Source organism: Haliotis asinina, chromosome 13 (genome assembly GCF_037392515.1).
Source record: "Haliotis asinina isolate JCU_RB_2024 chromosome 13, JCU_Hal_asi_v2, whole genome shotgun sequence".
In the NCBI taxonomy this organism is placed as follows: Eukaryota; Metazoa; Mollusca; class Gastropoda; order Lepetellida; family Haliotidae; genus Haliotis; species Haliotis asinina.
This window is the reverse complement of record NC_090292.1, coordinates 15,303,915-15,325,086: the sequence shown is the minus strand read 5'-3', so window position 1 is coordinate 15,325,086 and position 21,172 is coordinate 15,303,915. Positions and strand designations below refer to the sequence as shown.

The 21,172-nt window shown below is 41.6% G+C and overlaps 1 long non-coding RNA gene across 1 annotated transcript in view; it reads left to right on the top strand.

The window, feature by feature from the left end:
• Nucleotides 1–17,522, top strand: part of LOC137260447 (uncharacterized) — a 49,890-nt gene extending 32,368 nt beyond the window's left edge. The window contains exon 3 of the long non-coding RNA XR_010954753.1: nucleotides 17,393–17,522. This is a non-coding gene — a long non-coding RNA (uncharacterized lncRNA). The remainder of the gene's footprint in view (nucleotides 1–17,392) is intronic.
• Nucleotides 17,523–21,172: the final 3,650 nt, after the last annotated feature.

Sequence of the window (21,172 nt, the reverse complement as noted above, 5' to 3'; positions counted from 1 at the left end):
ACTTCCAGTACTGAAAAATTCAACTTCCAGTTCTGATGAATTCTACTTCCGGTCTTGAAAAATTCAACTTCCGGTTCTGATGAATTCTACTTCCAGTACTGAAAAATTCAACTTCCGATTCTGACGAATTCTACTTCCGGTGTTGAAAAATTCAACTTTTGGCTCTGATAAATTCTACTTCCCGTTCTGACGATTTCTACTTTTGGTATCGAGAGATTGTACATCCAGTCTTTCAGTTCTTATAGATTGTACTTTTGGTACCACAGGCCTGTACATCTTCTACTGACAGCCTGTACATGCGGTTTTGGCATGTGTGTACATGTTGTATTTAAAGCCTGTACATCCTGAACTGCTCGATGTACACTGTGGATGTTCAGACTCCAAACAACAATGAAATGTGTCGTGAAGATAATGAATAGTTTGATTGTTAAGAATTTGCCTGTCCGACACAGTTAGGAAGTTGGTGATATCACCACAATAGCTGTTAGAAGACCACCTTAAAACAAGCTGCTTGTGTGCACCAGAGTATGTAGGTCTGTCACACAGTCTTGGCTGAGAAGTTTTTTCACTATAATTCCATTTTAAATGGCTACTCTGAAATTTAAGAATGATTTCTTGATAAGCCTATCATTTGACACATCAAGTGATATGAATACACAACTTTGATTGTCAAATAGTAACTACTTTTTTACCGTATGGAAGATATAAGGTTAAAAAAATGAATGTGCCTTCTTTGATCACAGGGTGTGTGTGCATGCATACTTGTGTGTATTCTGTATTTCATTTTATTAAATAGATGGTAAAATGAACACCACCACAATCGGAATTGCGAAAAGACAAGAGTTTATTTAAGAAGTAAACTGTTTGCTTATATGTTCATCTAGAAACATGGGTGGTAGGGTAGGGAAGCCTAGCCTAGCCTAGCCTAGCCTAATGGTTACAGCTTACGATCATCATGCCCAAGGCCCAAGTTCTTTTCCCCACATGGGTGCAATGTGTGAAGCCCATTTCTGGTTCCCCGTTGTCATAATTGCTGTAATTTTGCTAAAAGTCGAATAAAACCACACTAATCCACTTACTCACTCACTCACTCACTCATCTGGGATCAATCATATACAGAGACCAAGAAGTAGGACATGCCACTGACACCCACTGTTATCTCTCTCTCAGAAGTGAAAACAGTCTCTCAGCAGGTTCACAGCTGACAGATCTGCCCCAGGTATGCAGTAAGAGCTGAAATATCCAGACACATTTGTTTTTGCTTAAATCATTCAGATAAATGAATATGCAGATATCTGGATTTTTGTCGTCAAGGCTTCATTGTTGAAATGGTAGTGAGCATACACTTCTCGGTTCAAATCACTTCAAAAACAGCATGGTCCTTTTGATTTGCCAGTTACAATGGGTGATCGTTTTTCTGCATGGGATGATAACACTCCTTTTAGAATAATATAAGTGACAGTTCGACTTTTGGCTTCTGGTATGGTTCCTGACTCAATGTGTGCTGCTACAACTTGCTACATGTAAAGACGGAACCCAGCTTACACGTTGCTGTGTTCACCTTGGCTAGACTACAGTTTACCACCGGAACCCGGGGACTACTGAGCGCTCGCTAACAAGTGTGCTATGGCGAGAGCGCTCTGTAGAGCTACTGATCTGTCTCACTGTGCCACGCTGCTGTATCCTTAGCCCTTGGGCACCCCCTTTCTAGATCCTTAGGGTTAGGGCACCCCCCTCTATATCCTTAGGGTTAGGGCACCCCCTTCTAGATCCTTTGGGTTAGGGCACCCCCCTCTAGATCCGTAGGGTTAAGGCACCACCTTCTAGATCCTTAGGGTTAGGGCACCCCCCTCTAGATCCTTAGGGTTAAGGCACCACCTTCTAGATCCTTAGGTTTAGGGCAGCCCTTCTAGATCCTTAGGGTTAGGGCACCCCCTCTAGATCCTTAGGGTTAGGGCACCCCCTTCTAGATCCTTATGGTGAGGGCACCCCCCTCTAAATCCTTAGGGTTAAGGCACCCCCTTCTAGATCCTTAGGGTTAGGGAACCACCTTCTAGATCCTTAGGGTTAGGGCATCTCCCTCTAGATCCTTAGGGTAGACGTACCACCTTCTAGATCCTTAGGGTTAGGGCACCCCCCTCTAGATCCTTAGGGTTAAGGCACCACCTTCTAGATCCTTAGGTTTAGGGCACCCCTTCTAGATCCTTAGGGTTAGGGCACCCCCTCTAGATTCTTAGGGTTAGGGCACCCCCTTCTAGATCCTTAGGGTTAGGGCACCCCCTTCTAGATCCTTATGGTGAGGGCACCCCCCTCTAAATCCTTAGGGTTAAGGCACCACCTTCTAGATCCTTAGGGTTAGGGAACCACCTTCTAGATCCTTAGGGTTAGGGCATCTCCCTCTAGATCCTTAGGGTAAACGCACCACCTTCTAGATCCTTAGGGTTAGGACATCCCCTCTAGATCCTTAGGGTTAGGGCACCCCCCTCTAGATCCTTAGGGTTATAATTAAGGCACCACCTTCTAGATCCTTAGGTTTAGGGCACCCCTTCCAGATCCTTAGGGGTAGGGCACCCCCTTCTAGATCGTTAGGGTTAGGGCACCCCTTCTAGATCCTTAGGGTTAGGGCACCACATTCTAGATCCTTAGGGTTAGGGCACCCCCCTCTAGATCCTTAGGGTTATAATTAAGGCACCACCTTCTAGATCCTTAGGTTTAGGGCACCCCTTCTAGATCCTTAGAGTTAGGGCACCCCCTTCTAGATCCTTAGGGTTAGGGCACCCCTTCTAGATCTTTAGGGTTAAGGCACCACATTCTAGATCCTTAGGGTTAGGGCACCCCCCTTCTAGATCCTTAGGGTTAGGGCACCTCTTTCTAGATCCTTAGGGTTAGGGCACTCCCTTCTAGATCCTTAGGGTTAGGGCACCCCCTTCTGGATCCTTAGGGTTAGGGACCCCCCCTCTAGATCCTTAGGGCTAAGGCACCCCTTTCTAGATCCTTAGGGTTAGGGCACCCCCCTCTAGATCCTTAGGGTTAAGGCACCCCCTTCTAGATCCTTAGGGTTAGGGCACCCCCTCTAGATCCTTAGGGTTAGGGCACCCCTTTATAGATCCTTAGGGTTAGGGCACCCCCCTGTAGATCCTTAGGGTTAGGGCACTCCCCTCTAGATCCTTAGGGTTAGTGAGTTAAGGTTAGGGTTGGCTTACCTTAGATGTGATTATATCCATATATATCCATCCATTGTGAATTTGAAACACGTTTCATATATCATTGCTTGATTGGCTGCATGACATCTTGAAAACAATGGCTAGGTGTGGCTTCTCGCTTTGATGAATGGGTAGGCGGGACCTAGCTCTGCGCATGCGCAGTAAATGAAAACAAACCATAATAGTTTGTTTTCATTCACTGCGCATCCCCTGACCTGTGTGGTAATGACTCGTTAAACGAGCACTAACTAACTGTGATCGCACCAGTGGTCCCGAGTTAGCGTGTCCGTTCGAGCCCCACCAGCACAGCGAAAAAATCAGAGAAAGTGCGCCCCGTAAAGAGCACTACTCCCTTCACCTTCACTGAAATAACTGTGGTTTCTGATGAAAAGCTGTTAACTGGCACATATTTTGCTTTGACTTTTAGTTTAGAAAAGCATCGTTTGTTTAAATTCCAACTGCAGTATATATCAACACGATATGGATCAGGATGGAAAACACAATGAAAATACAGTGTATTGTCATGGCATTTCCTACGACAGAACTCGAGGTAGTGCAAGTCTTACGTGTCGTAGCATCTATGAACATTTTTTTTATACATTATCAACCCGTATGTTATTTCCATTGGTAATTCTTTAACTATTGCCGCATTAAAATCTTACATAGAGTTCCCGTACAATCAGCAGCCACCATGTAAGAAATGAGAGAAACCTCCAACCAACGAGTTTATGAGGGTCTGTCACCTGGGGGAAGGTGTGTCAGCTGGAGGTATATACATGGGCCACCTCCAACCAACGAGTTTATGAGGGTCTGTCACCTGGGGGAAGGTGTGTCAGCTGGAGGTATCTACATGGGCCACCTCCAACCAACGAGTTTATGAGGGTCTGTCACCTGGGGGAAGGTGTGTCAGCTGGAGGTATCTACATGGGCCACCTCCAACCAACGAGTTTATGAGGGTCTGTCACCTGGGGGAAGGTGTGTCAGCTGGGGGATGTGACATCTGTGGAAGGGTGTGTCACCTTGCGGGGGGTCTGTCACCTGGGGCAGGGTGTGTCAGCTGGAGGTATCTACATGGGCCACCTCCAACCAACGAGTTTATGAGGGTCTGTCACCTGGGGGAAGGTGTGTCAGCTGGAGGTATCTACATGGGCCACCTCCAACCAACGAGTTTATGAGGGTCTGTCACCTGGGGGAAGGTGTGTCAGCTGGGGGATGTGACATCTGTGGAAGGGTGTGTCACCTTGCGGGGGGTCTGTCACCTGGGGCAGGGTGTGTCAGCTGGAGGTATCTACATGGGCCACCTCCAACCAACGAGTTTATGAGGGTCTGTCACCTGGGGGAAGGTGTGTCAGCTGGGGAATCTGACATCTGTGGAAGGGTGTGTCACCTTGCGGGGGGTCTGTCACCTGGGGGAAGGTGTGTCAGCTGGAGGTATCTACATGGGTCACCTCCAACCAACAAGTTTATGAGGGTCTGTCACCTGGGGGAAGGTGTGTCAGCTGGGGGATCTGACATCTGTGGAAGGGTGTGTCACTTTGCGGGGGGTCTGTCACCAACGAGTAGCCCCTGGAAGGTCTTTGTCACCCATTTGTGATTATTATACATCCCTGACAATTGAAGAAATTCTGTATAGAATGTAGCAGTTAGTTAGAAGTATTTTAATTACGTTTTGAGGAGCAGTTCCTAACTCATCTGTATCCTTTTTGGTTTTAAATTCTGACACTACTGTATATTTTTACATATACTTATAAAAATGCTATACACCTGCTATCCAAGCAGTTAATCGATTGCATCAGAAACACCAGTCTTCATAGTTTGCAATAAGACACATATAATTTAATAGAACTTAAACAGATGTAAGCTATAACAGAACTTAAAGCTCTTAATATAAATAGTCATTTATGGAGATTTGTCTCAACAAGCAACATATAATTCTGACCTCCCAAGAGAATGTGTATGACAGAATTACATTACATATGTGTTTTGATAAAATTACATTGACAAAATGTATATTACATAATATAAATATTAATATTTAGTATTTCCCATGACCTACCATATATTATCCAACTTTAACTTTGTATTCTGATTTTCAGTCAACAGTTCTTAAAGAAAACTTTAGGTTATGTAGGTTTGTTAGAAACTATCACAGAAAATGTGTTTAAAATGAAATACATGTTTTTGATGACATAAATTCGAATTTATGTCATCAAAAACATTTAGTTTATTGAAATGTGTTAATGTGTTTCTGCATTTATGTATATTTTGACCAAATTAACAGATAATATGTACAATGGAATAAAGTCCTGCATGTGTAATTTAATGTAAAACAACACACACGCCATGATACAAAAACTCAGAGCTAAAACATTGTAAGTGCAGCTATAATGTAAAGTAGGAAAAGATTCTGCCTTTTTTTATATATTTGTGTAAGAATTTGAAAAATCTATATATTGCAGCAAAACATGAAGAGCCAGCTCTAATAAATGCACTGTCATCTTTTTCATAACTCTTGTATGTAGACACTACAGTAAAATGTCAACCTTTTGCTGTTTACAACACTTAACAGTGCCATTTATTTTACTAGAAATTTAAATTTATAATCAGTATGAATATATGTATGTTTTTAGTTATGTAATGAAAAAAGGAATTTTGAAAGTGCACTTATCCTAGAAGTAGTATTGTTTCTTCTGTGTCTGAGATAATAAATGCATATTTTCATGATATTCCCTTTTATTAAAAATTAAGAAAAAAAATATTTGAATTATACCCTTAATTCAGGATAATTAAAATGCAGTAGAAATTTGCAATGTTTTTATGCATTATTTAGCCAAACAGTGATTATATCATGACATCACTGTTGCAGGCCTTAAAAAAGTAGATTTTAGTTATGCCCATGTTTATCGTACTTTCAACATTGCATGGCTACATGTAGGTGATGATTGACATTATTCATCCATTACTGTTATTTTACAATTACTTGACTATTGTTTCTCATTTCTCTCTCTACCTGCTAAAATATCTGTGTTGTCAAATTCTCAATGCCATCTTGCATGACCCGATGAAATTTGCAGAACAAAACTGTCATTGTTTCACATTTAGCGCACAGCATCAGCTCATTGCCGCAGTGAAATTCATGAATGCAGCCATATCGGCCATAATACTGAAGCAATTTGAGTGAAAATAATACAGTGCAGTTTTAAATGTGTGATACTGAGACATCTAGTGCCAGACTTATATCACAGATTACAAAATCTCGAGAAAACAACAAAACATGGCCTGAAAATTATCAGCTGATTGGACACCGCCTCACTTCGAACTGCTATGTTGTGATTCATTCTTACAATATAAGCAGTCCTGCCCATCCCAGGAGCATCACAGTATCATGTAATAAATATTTCAGGACATAACACTTGATATATCGTCATAAAAGGGAAAAGATATACACTCCATGCATCAGTGTGAACGTTACCTATGACAGTGAAGGCCATACTGGTTAACTGTCTCTAAGTGGAATAGTAACACATATGGTGCACATCGCTCTTACGACATGCACTGTCAGTTTAAGGTTGTTCCATTCAGATCAACCCACTTACTGGATTAGGTAAGGGAAGATAAATTAAAAATATCGCCCATTCACTCAGTGTCAGATAGGCCCACTTATCACCACCAATACACTGCTGATAGGTCATTAATCCAGATTAGCAGACCTTGTCTCATGCCAAAACACGTGGACACTAGCACTTCACTCGTACATGGTCAGCGGTAGATCAAAGCTTTGTTTGGATGATTGTATCAGTTCTGTGTTGAGTTAGTGAGTTCATTTGAAAAGTTTACCGCCTGGAAATGGAAACGGAAACAGAATATCAGAGACAGTCACTTTTATAGCCTAAGAGATAAATGTTTTAGGGGACTTCACCAGAAGTTGAGTTTTTCGGATATTTGTTGTCTGGGTATCTGGGGTCTTACTGTACATGCAGCCTAACCCATGTTAGACTCGCGTCCCCTCCCGACTACCCCCACCTCCACCTTGCCAGTTGACACATCTGCCCCAGGTATACATGTAGACTAACCCATGTTAGACTCGCGTCCCCTCCCGACTACCCCCACCTCCACCTTGCCAGTTGACACATCTGCCCCAAGTATACATGTAGACTAACCCACCTCCTCACTCCCAGTCGAAGATCTGCCCCAGGTAGACATGTAGATAATACACACAAAAAAGATGCAAGGGGTGTTGCATGGTTTAACTCTTTATTTTTGTACTTTTGTACAAAGTTGAAATTGATGCATTAAATAAAATCAATTCATAAGGAGAAATATATACAAGGATATTATATCTGTATCTTCTTTCAATAAAATGAAAGTGTATTTCATTGACACATTTTCAGTTTGTATTGGTCTGGGTTGTTAGTGTTGTGGGTGTCGCTGGTAGGGCTGGGATGGGTAGAACAAATTGGAATCGAGTACCTGCATGGTTTGTAGTAGATTTATGAATGATTTATCATCATGTTGGGAGAATGAGAAGATAACCATAAGAGTGTCAAATTCAGCTGCAACAAGTGCATCCCTGAATTCCCCATACATTTTAGAATCAAATTATAAATGGTCTCTTGTCACCAATACCAACTGTGTAAATAAAACAAAACAAAAGATTCTGTGTGTAAAAATAAACACTGTGCTTGAGAAACTGTGATCCTTTGAAATGTAAACAACGAAAAGTTCTGATTTTACACTATATAGCATTTTCTGAAAATTTCCGACATCCAGCTGTCTATTCATTGCTTGTAATGAGTCAATACCTTTTAGAATATGCATGGCAAGAGTATCTCTATGTGATCTGAGTTACGTTGACTTAATGTTGAACATAATGGAATTATGCCCCTTATCTTTGTATGTGCATAACCTCTCTGTTGTTATTTGGCGTCACAGAAGAACGTGGCAATTACTGTGAGTCATGTTTAATCTTGAGCACACAAACCTATTTCATGTATGCTTCTGTCGTTCAGATAGCAGCCTGTATTTTCATGGCTAACGCTAAGTGCTTTTATCGGTGCACTAAGAAAAACAGAGGAGTTGACTGTTTTTTATTACATAACAAAATTTTGTCTGTTTCTCAAACAACTGTGGTAGTTGCAGTTATATCTGTACGAGCAGGCAGGAAATTTACTATTCTACATTTGTGTGTACTTTTATGGTTGTATGCAGATCCAGGACCAATTCTCGTACAACAGTCAGTTTTCAAGTCTAATGAAAGTGTGCGCCTGAAAAAACCTCAGCAACCAGGGAGTTAACCCAGGTGACATATCCTCCCCTGAGATTGCAGATACTCCCTTACCCAAACATGTCATATTTCCTTGAGGTGAGCATGTTGTTTCTTGAGTTCAGCTGGTTATTTAGGATTTTCCCAATTTGACATGATATGGTTTCATAAATACACCATACATATACCATTTAGCTACCAAATGTCGTTGATCAGTTTTCTTTATTGTAGTGGATTATGCAACAGGGGTTGTATCTGATCGGTAGACAAGGGGAGATAATTTAAAACATTTGGTGGAAGAGTAAGCTCCCTTGGTGTGCTTTTTGTCTGGTTCAGCATAGTGAAACATCAGTGCCCAGTGGCCAAAAAGGACAGAAATTGAGTGACTGCATACTTGATTGCTGTATCATGAGGAAGCCATTTTATGAAAAGGACACCAAATATTTTGTGGAATAGTTAAATTGTTCATGATTATTAATGTGTTTGTTGAAGAAAATCTTCCGAGATGTCATATAGTGTAGAGAGAGCTACTTTTAGTAGATGAGGTAGCACTACAGTGTCACTCAGTTCAGTCAAGATATTTAATACCTATGTAAGTACATCAAAGTGGATCCTTTGCTCGGGTCTTTTCTTTATCTGTATGCCGGCATGTTGTGAGGATAATAACCCTGCAACAAGTTGAGTGTTTTCAGTGGTTGTCCGGACACCTGTGCTCTGAGTGTGTCTCAGACGAGAAGTGTGATCCCTGAGTAGTAATTGTACCAACAGCCAGTAAGATACAGATGCTGTTTAAGATGAGGGATGTCATTGTTTGAAACCAAACTTAGTCACTGACCTAAGAAAGTCTTTCATGGACTCTCTGAACGTTAATATTATGTCAGCAGGTCTGTCAGTGTTGCTCAAGCACAAACTGACCAAGCAAAACATTGTCTAGTATTCATTTGTAGCATTTAGATTTAGTTTATAAGTCAGGGTTCTTTGTCATAGCCTACATATTATTTATGTCTCCAAGGTAAGGCTGTATTATTGGGTTAAATGAACACCTCTGTCAAGCATTCTCTGACTGGAAGGGAGATAATCCAGTTCCTGAATCAGTTTGATGGTGATGTAAGAGGCAGGTGAAAGGGGGAAATGTGGAGATAACATAACTCTTGCTTGAGCTGTAGGGAATATTGAATTCATGTCGCAGGAATGAGCTGGAGTTCACTGACATATGAGTTCTTGTTGCTCAAACACTATCTGACCAAGGAGAACCGTCTTGGAATTATTTTACATCGTTTCAGGTAAAGTTTTAAGTCAGGGTCTTTGTCACAGCCTGAATATTATGAGTTAAAGACTTTGGCTCAATCCTCTCAAATACTACGGTTAACAAATCTGATGGCTTGCAGAGACTTCCTCCATTCTAAGCACTGCTTCTAGGTCAGTATTGGTTTGAAATTGAACTGAAACTGGTTGGCTTGACATGACATGACCTTACATGAACGTTACTACTTGCATACTCTCCCATGTTACTCAATACCAGGTTTGAGCCTTGTCACCTGCATAGGGTTCAGTCATGTATCATCTATACTGTTTTTCTTCCTCAGACCTAGAACACGTTAGGGCTGGAACACGTTAAGCTATGGTTGGGTTACCCCTTTAAGGTCCTACAGTTAGGGTGCCATGCTCTTGGTGGGGAACCCCGTTAAAGGTCTGAGGGTTAGAATGCATTGCTGTGGGTTGGCAGTCCTTTAAAGATAAGAGATTTAGGACACCAAGCTGTAGGTGGGACACCCCTTTAATGACTTGTGTTAGGGTGCTATGTTTTGGGTGGAACTCCCCTTTCAGAGTCTTAGAGTTACGGTCCTGTGGTATGAGTGGGACACCCCTTTCAGTGTCTTAGGATTAAGGTGCCATGGTATAGGTGGGACCAGTGTTTGCAAAATTATTTTTTAAATTACCAGCTGGCGATAAGTGCCTGCAGGCTTCACACATTACTGGCCCTGAATGAAATCTGCATTTGGTTAAAGTCAACCCCACCCCCCTTCCCCCTACCCCCCTCCCCCAAAACAGAAACAAAACAGACTACATTATACAGTCTCATGCTGTTTCTACAAAATCAAGCTAAGCCTATGGCACAGAGGGGTTGATATTTGTTAGAGTGGTGTTGACATCCCAACGTCAAAGCACTGACATACCAGGAAGTGAAACTCTAAGTTATCGTAACATGATGGATGATTCCCAGACATTAGTAAAGAACACGTCCGGAAACATTCCAGTAGAAAGATGGTTCACACATAATTTACCCGCACATATTTGAAACTGCCGACCCCATACAATAACAACGGGCGAGGACCACCGGGCCGGCGGTTATTTCAAGTGCAGGGTAAGACATCCCTTTCAGAATCCTAGGGTTAGGTTGACATGCTATGGGTGGGACACCCCTTCCAGAGTGTTAGGGTTAGGGTGCCACGTTATGGACAGAACACCCCTTTCAGAGTCTTAGGGTTAGGGTGCCATGGTATGGGTAGGACACCCCTTTAATGTCCATGCGTTTGGATTCCATATTATGGGTGGGACACCCCTTTCAGAATGTTAGGGTGCTATGTTATGGGTGGGACACCCCTTTCAGAGAGTTGGGGTTAGAGTGCTATGGTATGAGTGGGACACCCCTTTCAGAGTCTTAATGTTATTGTCCTTTGGTACAGGTGGGATACCTCTTTCAGAGTGTTAGGTTTAGGGTGCTGTGTTAAGGGTGGAAATTTGATAGAACAGAAAGAGTGTGTTGTCCCTGCATCTGGGCAAATTCCCAGTACACAAACATAGGGTCAACTAACAAGCTGCTGCTGATCAAGTTAAAAATTAGAAGTTCCTAAATGGTATTTTCTGAAAAAAGAAAACACATTTAGTTATTGGCAATGAAAGAGCTGTCAGCCATAATGACTAAAAACAAAAACATTGGGTCCCAGTGGTTTTCAGTGAGCTTTGGGCTTGAGAAGTGGAACACTGGGAGGGGGGGGCACCCCTCTGGTGTCATGTTATTGGTGGAACACTCCTTTCAGACTCTTAGGGTTATGTTGCCTTGTTGAGAGTGGATCCATGTTGTGTGTTGTGGAGGGGTACATCCTTTTCAGTGTGGTCGGTTCGCTCGTCAGTCTGGGATATTGATGGGATATTGCTGAAAGCGTCATAAAACTGAAACCACCCACTCCTGTTCCAGACGTAAATGTTGTCGAACTACGTTGGGGTGAATACAGCAAAGTCCTGGGATGGTCTGGGCAGCCATCACTACACTCTGAAACTTGTGGCAAAGATGGGTCACCCTTATTCATCTGCCCTGTCTTGGCGTTGTTACATGTGGACGTCCAGAATGTGGTCGATTGATGATGTCATTTGTGTTCTGGTAGCATCTCACCAGGGCAGAAATGGCAGTTGAAAGGTGCAACCAGGGCATGCCTTGAGCCTTTCAAAGCAACAGTAGTGTATGGCATTCATTTGCTCTGTTTCTGTTTTCTGGCATGCACGTGCAACAATGTATTGCATGTCTCAAGGACGAAACCACTGATGTCATGGAATGTGGTACGTGCATGCATGTTTGATACATGTCACTAATCTCTGAGTTGAAATCCTTATGTGTCTATACAGGTTTGACACATTTAGATTTTAAATATTTGTATGCACAGTTTCTTTATGTGCCTGGTATATATTTGTATATTGAGGAGATGAGGCTTCTTGTCTAGTGCGACAAGGTTATTTTTGACCAGAGGTTGCACCGAGTGCAAGAAGGTCTTAATTCAATAAAGTATGCCCTGATATACATGTGTATATTCAAGCAGCAGTTGTTGAGATGCCCTGTGATCATGAACATTGTGGATTTTTCTTCAGGTACACAAAGAAGAAAAATCCAATTATCCTGACATTTGTTATGCAAAAGCAAATGTGTCCAGTGATTGAGGGTCTCACTGTGTAGTCACGTAGTAGTGACATACACTCTGGAGCAAGTTATTGCTGTTACCAGATATGTAGGGATCAATCACTGTTGACATGCTATGTGATCTTGTTTCCATGGAGACAACATCATGTTGGCAAATATTAGTCAGGCTAGTACGAATATGACTGTGTTAAAGTTGTTGTCCACATCTGGCAAGTAACATTGGCTTGTAGACATCTCAACTTTTCTTAATGTGCCTGAAGTGTAAACATATTTGTGTAGGTACGGTCAACAGTGGACCTAACATTTGCAAGAGAAATCTGGAGCAAACCAACTTTGTACCAATGTAATGAATTGACAAGGACTTGGATCCAGGGATGGTGGCACAGTTGTTATATCCAGAACAATATCATTAAGATTGCTGAATGGCGGTTCTGTTTTTACAGCCGAGATAAGTGTCATATTATCACCTCTGAAACATTTAAGTAACCGCCTAAATACACACAGTTAGCCATATTTTCAGATTCACTCTCGTGTCTTTGTAGCAAATAAAAATAACGTCTACTTTTAGTTGAAATTATTAGTTATTTAATGTTCTTGCTACTAGCTAAGACAACATAGTTTTGGGTTTGTTTCCCTGCCATGTTGTAATTTCCAGTAACACAGGCTGATGCTGCAGCTAAAGCAGCACTCAACAGATCTGTGACACCAATTCTACTTCCCTTCACTCACAACAAACTGATCATCAGACCTTACCATTAATGCAGATGAAGTGGGACACTCCAGTGGATATGAATAGGTTAGCTACAATTAAACCATCTGGTGAATATATCTACTTGGGTTTTCAGTCCAGCTTTGAAGAAGTCATTATGCAACAGTCGTTTTTCTCATGCCAGATATACTCAAAATTCCTGTTGAAAGATGCGGTGTCTCCATTCTGTATCCCTTGTGACGAAAGTATCACAGTCAAGCCTCATAAGGGATAACGTTTAGTGTAGAAACAGTAAAGGGTATTTTCACCCATGTGAATTTCCATTTAATCATTGCTTTGAAAAGAAATATAATTGTTTCAATTTTTTTTTCATAAATATTTTATGTAAACAGATAAACAGCACAGTAGCCAGCACCTGAAGTAATAATGTAAATCCAGCTAGGGTCCATGCAGGAAGCACATGTACTGTAAGTCCCCTTGGTCCTTAGTTATGGTGATGTACCTTCAGTTGTTGATTGTCCATAGTTTATAATTTTCTGGTTGTTTTTAATATAGTTTGTCACCAGGTTTAAATATTCTTGCCAATATGACCAGAAATCTTAATTCACTCACTCACTCACATACTACTTTGATGATAATTGTTGAATAAAATACTGAAGATCCATCAGAAACATCTCTCCAGATATACAATGAATACTTAGAGTGTGTGTAATATCATGATTTCTACAATATCATGGTCGCCCTTCCTTTGATGATGGATGGATGCCACAGGATAGGTTATAAAACAAATAAAACTAAACTCACTCACTCACTCACTCACTCACTCACTCACTCACTCACCATTGTTAGACACCAACCATACCTGTACTGTGTTAAAGGACTCTACAGTTATACTGGTCAGTGCTGGACACCAGCCACCTCTGTACTGTACACAGACACAAAGGAAGGTAGGGTACACTGGTCAGTGTTGGACACCAACCACCCCTGTACTGTACACTGTCAGTCTTAATTAAAGGGAGGTAGGGTTCACTAGTCAGTGTTCAACACCAGCCACCCCTATTGTGCACCTCACGGTGACAGTCTTAAAGGAATAAACTGGTGGTGAGGACAATTGGAACTTCCAGTACTAAAAAATTCTACTCTTAGTACTTACAAATTCTACTTCCGGTGCTGAGAAGCTCCACTTCTGGTGCCACCAAATTCTACTTCCGGTGCTGAGAAGCTCCACTTCTGGTGCCAACAAATTCTACTTCCGGTGCTGAGAAGCTCCACTTCTGGTGCCAACAAATTCTACTTCCGGGTCTGACATAATTCTACTTCCGGTGCTGATAAATTTTACTTTCGGTGCCGACAAATTACACCACTGGTCACAACAAAATTTTACTTCTGGTACTCACAAATTCTACATCCTGTACACCAAGTACGAAGACTGTACAGACTGTACATGCAGTACTCACAGCCTGTACACCAAGTACTACCAGTTCCAACAGACTGTACATCCAGTACCGACATCCTGTACGTCCTGTAGTAACAGTGCCTGTATTTTCAACATGTCATGTCATATGTGTATGTCCAAACAACAATAGAACAGATTGTGGCAAAATGTAAACATGAACGGTCAAGAATGTTCCTGTCTGACTCTGTCAGAAGCTGGTAAGATCTGTACAGTAACTGGTACAACCGTAAAACAAGCTACTTGTGAGCAACCGTGCATGTAGATCGATGCCAAACAGTCGCATCCAAGTATGTAGATATATGTCAAACAGTCAGCTTTACAAGTAATAGTATAGGTGCAATACAAGCAACGACGTTTCCACTAGACACTAGGTTCTTTAATTGTCAAATAAGGCTGGGAATTTCTTCATGAGATTTCTATTTTTACCTGGCTGCTCTGAAATTTAAGACCGATTTCCCGCTAAACCTTTCATCTGACACATAAAGTGATATGAATACACAGCTTAGATTGTCAAATTGTAAATAATGTTTAGCTTATGAAAGATCTCCGGAAAAGCTGTACCTTCTTTGATCACGTGGCGTGTGTGTATGCGTACCTGTGTTCCATTTGATTGATTAGATTGTAAAATAAACTGCATGACATAATTATGAACTTGCCAGTGGACGAGATCATTTTAAGGGTAACAGTGGTTGCTTGTATTCCTAGAAATTTTCTATTGTTGGGCCTTCATTCTTCAATTGTTAGTTGCTTTTGTGTTCTCTGATTTTAAGTTTCACGGTGTTCATCTTGGCACAATAATATGCAGAGACCAAGAGTTCTCAGACATGCCACACTAAGCTCGGAGGTGACAACAGTCTCCCAGCTGAATGTCTGCCGCCAGAACTGATGTGTTCGAGGCGTGACGTCATATCTGGCGATGATGACGTCATGACTCTGTCCCCGTCTCGGCTGTGTCCGGACATTGGACTGTGTACTTGAACCCAGTTATTGTTGACTTCCGGAGGCCGACTGACTTGTTTACAAACAATAGATACGAATGGCTTTGGTCTGAAAGTCCTGTTGTTCTTTTCCATACCCAAATTAATCCTCGATGTACTGCCATAATTATTATAGTATATTATGTTTAAGACTCTATATTTCTACAGAAATACCCTGAATGCATCAACAACACATACCTAATTCATTTACGCACACATAAAATATTATTTGCCAAGTCACTTGACCGTTGTAGTGTCAAAGGTAAATTGATTGACGTTTCAGAATTTATAATTACAGTCTGTCAACAACAAAAGAATTTATCAATGTTTCACAGTGATGGTTTGTTTGCGTATTTGTTGTGTCGGATTCAACCACGGTAACCCCGGTGAGGTAAGTGAGTGAGTGAGTGAGTGAGTGAAAAATATGGTATTCAGTGCCAGACCAGACAATCCAGGCGACCTGCTGTATGCCATTACAGTTACCATTATATATGTGTCCAAAGTTTGTTTTTCGGGTAGTAATGCATGACACAGAAGCATACACATGGCACAATACACGTTTTCAAAAAGAAGAAAAATGTTTTGCTTGAGTGTCAAAAATTGTACATATTCATAGTACGTTGTCCGGTCAGAAATGGCCTACGAGACACTGAATTACAATAGAAAAGACTATTTGAGAGCGCTAAAATATAATTAAAATGTATCACATAATCATAAGAGAGGTGTAAGCACAATACTCACGGATCTTTCTTTAAATTACTACATTATAAGAGGGGTTTTTTTTCTGCGCCTAAACATAGCGCTCACTGTAGCGACAAGTGGTGTGGAGAGCTGAGGATACTTCCTAAGAGATGGTTTGATCTGTGGAGGACTGATTAAAGAATTGTGAGTAAATAGCATTGGCTTTGGGCCACAACGTAGAGATCGGATATCTAAATAAAATGGACATGAGGTTCGAAAATGTGTCATCTTCAACTTCAGAGTAGTTGCAGTGTTTACCAACTTCTACCCCTGAAAGGAGAGAGACACATCTCCCTTCCCTGAGAGCGGTCAGAGACTGAAGGAAACATAAGGAGAAGCTGCCAGAGTATTTTTGAATATTGTAAATGTTCTCCGTTTGTTACCGTTGGCCTGTCTATTATAATTCAATAAACCTTGATACCAGAAACTTATCTCTAATTACGAGAAAATCCCTCAGAGTAAGTGGAAAAACATCATCAGAAATTAATCTGCCTGAGGAAATTTAAGACCATGTTATCCCAGCATTTTCTTAACCTCAGGGACCAAGTTTGAATGCAGCTAGTCAATCTTGATACTTCATTCATATTTAATTTTCTCCAAAAATAGTTTCTATTTATTGTTTTGAAATACAGGAGAGCCACCCCATTTCACCCGTAACTGCAAGATTTGCTGACTTATGACCAACACCAAGAAACCGACAAAGACCTAAACGATCTTACAATCCTTCCATCTTGCATATTTTAGGATAATTGTATTAATTATCTGTCTGATTATCTCAAATATGCCCAGCTCACATGACGTCATCGGTCTGTCGGTGACACTATACACTCCTCAACAGTGGTCAGTACGTCCAGCACCAACTTGTTTGTTTTGACAGTGTTCCATGAAGTAACGCAACATTGTTACACAGTTATTGTCGCAAACAGGAAGCGTTACTTACGGTGAAATCCAGTTCTGGAGTATGACAACTTTTCTTCAGCAAACCTAACGCATATCTTTACAAGAAATAAATAAACAATTCAGATGTTCAGAATAAAATACAGGTTTGTTGTAACCTACATTTTAAATAGATTATATTAGCCAGATTACAAAAATAGTAAAATTTGTAATTTGATTTTGTTTAATTTCAGAGGGAGATGCTGACGAAAGAGAAAATATTGTCAGCTCGGATAATGCTTCTCGATTCTGCATATCCTTACTTGAACAGCCGCATCCATGTGTGTATTTAAAGATGAAAAGAATAAAGTTGATTTTAAATTCTGTACAAGCTTTTGTTCTTTGTGGAGTACTGTGTGATTTTGTGTCTGGTTTGTAACACCACATTCAACAATATTCCAGCTGTATGACTGTGGTCTGTGACAGTCCAAGTGCGTTAGGTGCAGGAGCCTTACCACACGATCCCGTTAGTCATCTTGTTTCCTGAAAATCCAATTGCATCCCACGTCTTCACGGGTAGCCTGTAGACCAGCCATAACACGATGGTTACAAATTATATCCGCTAGGGTGCAGCAGTTGCTCTCCTGTGGACCATGGAAGATCAGCTGGACACGCCCTGCTATCTGGGTAATCCCAGACCCTTTGGTGAACATAGAATATTTTCTTCAGTTTCCAAATCGAACTGTTTGTACCACGCTGACACTATGCAAACACCTACAAAGTGTAATATTCATATGCACTCGTAATCAGGGGAATCGGGGTTAAACACTTTTGACTCCACTGCCGTAACCTGTACTGTTCTGATTTCGGCTTTGATAACATCTAGGGTATGGATCAGTGGGACTTGTTCATACAACGATTCCTGTGCTGCTCAAACAATCATTCAGTTGTATTTCAGTGGGTGTGTGAAGACAACTGAATGGCTAATGTCGAATGCAGTCAGTGTCTGAAATTATCGTTATCTCACCCACATTGCCGTTTTCAGTCCTGCAGACCTTCAGTGGCACTTCAGTACCTTGCCATACCAACTGGGTACAAGTATGTACAGTGGTGAGTTTACAGTACAAAGGCTATGTCGTCAGAACCGCCAGGTATATGACGTAACGACGACAGCCCAGCGATGGCCCGGCGATGGTCAGGCCCGGCGACCAACCTCGCAGCGTGTCGGCTGTAGAAAGAAGGACATTTGAGTCCTTCACGGCGCGCGCCTTGTGCCGTTTTTGTACTTTCATCTTAATTTTCAAGTTCCATATGGTGACATACTGTAATTCATCTGCTATGCGTATTTTTATATTGCAGTATGTGTCTTTAAGTCAGAACAAAATACCTTGTAATAATTACGTGTTCGTTCAGAAAACATCTGATTGCTGTTATTGTAAAGCTTCCTTTACCCTTGTATAAAAACCATGGTCATTCTGATATTATGTCAAACTTACGAAATGTAAGAACTTATGAAAATGTATTGTTTATCTACAGCCGCAAGAATTTATTAGTCCATATAGATCTAGAGCACAAAGCTGCAGCGGTAATGACACAGAATTCACAATTTATCGTGGCCTCGGTGTCAGTGTTAGTTGTGTCCTCTGAATGGCTACAGGTTCCGATTATCACAAAAACACAGGCGAGAATACTTGAAACAGATAGCTATTAAACCTGACAACATCGTTACACTTAACAGTAAAAAGCAACTGAAGCGATATGCCCTGTGGTCAATGTAATCTGAAGCAGAAGCACAATTTTGCACGAATGTGTGTTTTAATGTTTCGAAAAGATCGCATATCTTGTCTTCCAAAGAATGACGATAAGTCGATGGAACAATCGTCCGTAATTTAATGGCTAATCATATATTTATCAGTTATTCTTGTGAGAATAATCGTAAAAGTTATCTTTGCTCTCTGTAAGTGTGAATATGATTCCCAATCACTGGTCTCTGTATTACTCTCTGGTTCATCTGAGAGACAAAACTGAAATTAGATGGGATGTGGTGTAGCGGTGCGGTAATGCCCGGCACTCCCACTTATAGCGGTATATACTCTGGGAAACAATTTAAGCAACTTAACATTGACTTGTACTGGTGCTATGCACTGGAATGCATATTTGAAAAGAAAATATGTTCAATAAATATAATAGTTGTTTTTGTGGGCACCAGTTTACAACACTACAAACATGTTAGGAATCTTTTCGCAGATTCATTTCTTACTTTCGTCTGCATTAAATGAACATAACGTTTAATATTGTTTATACAAAAACTACCCAGCCACTGAGTGCTTTTGAATCACCGAGTGCGGGGGGAATGGTTGATTAACAGACATAAAACGTCACGAGAAGTGGACAATGTGTCTGTACAGGTTAAGTGAAATTCGTGCATACAACACGCCGCTGTTTGCCGTCTCAGGACCAAGGCCAGCGAGTTCAAGTACAGAGGTAGTGACGTCATCATCGCCCGTTCTGACGTCACAGGTTTCCAGACGTCTGCTGTCCGTCCGAGCTGTCATGAAGAAGGCTTGACCATAAGTTTGTTTCTCGAAATATTGAAATGACCAAAATATTCTCTCGGTTCTCGTGTTAAAGAAGGAAGGAAGGAAGAGAGGAAAGAGCGATGGATATACACTAGCATTTCAGCAGCAGTGTCCTATTTCTCATTGTATGTGGGAAAACCAAGTTCTAGGCATAGTCAGCTTCTTTATTGTAAAGAATGAATATATTGATACAAGGTGTACGTTCATAAGATATCACTCAATGATTAAATGATTACTGAAAACATGAATTAAAAAATACAAAAAGACAACTAATACTCAAAGACTATACGTGTGCTGGAACATTCTACGGCAGCATAGGACGTCATGTTGCATTGCTCGTGTAAGCAGCGAGCTAATTTGTGAGGGCTGGGCGATATCAGGCGATCAGATCACTGTGTTGCACGGTACCAAAACTACCCGCCACCGCCACCCCCACCCCCACCCCATCACTTCTCCCCCGGGTATATCGTATCTTGCCTTTCATACTTTAGGTTTAGGTTTGTCATTCATTCGTGGACGCGTACGCGTAAATGTTGCAATGGTAAAGCTTTGGGTGTGAACATCCTCAAAGCAATTCTGTTGACAACATTGTTAAGGCCAGTTCTGGTGTTCCCCGCCGTGATTCTGATTTTGGAATATTACCAAAGATACGTGCTGTACCTTCACAAAATCCCCCCAGTTTTCAAACCATTCACCGCCCCAGTGCCACTATGCAATGTGACCTCTGCGGCCACAACCAGCAGCAACATTCTCCCAGAAATTCTGCAGGGCAGGGCAGGGCAGGGCAGGGCAGGGCAGGGCAGGGCAGGGCAGGGCAGGGCAGGGCAGGGCAGGGCAGGGCAGAGGCACAACAAATGATAATCGTTTCGGGCACAAATTTAAGCATGACTAGGCAAACTGTGCACTCTTTGTGACGCTGAGTGACGTACATGGACGTGTGTGGAACTGCCATCCTGAGTGTGTGAGTGAGTGAGTGAGTGAGTGAGTGAGTGAGTTTAGTTTTACGCCGCACTCAGCAATATTCAGCTGTATGGCGGCGGTCTGTAAATATTCGAATCTGGACCAGACGATCCAGTGTTCAACAACATGAGCATCGGTCTGCGCAACTGGGAACCGATGGCATGTGTCAATGTCAAGCAAGTCAGCTAGACCACCTGACCACCCGATCCCGTTAGTCGCCTCTTACGTCAATCATAGTCGCCTATAATAGCAAGCATGGGTTGCCAAAGACCTATTCTACCCCGGGACCCCTGGGTTCAAAATGCTCAAGGCATGTTCTTGGAAATATTGCTTTATAGACATTCTAATCCACGGGGAAAAATAATTCATACCTTGCTATAGACAAGGTCATCACTACAGTTGTACCGTGAAATATCATCTCGCGCATTTGTCCTCGAACGACTGTTTTTCAGATATTTGTAGGCCGCTTCATGTAGTTAGCATTGCTTCAATAAG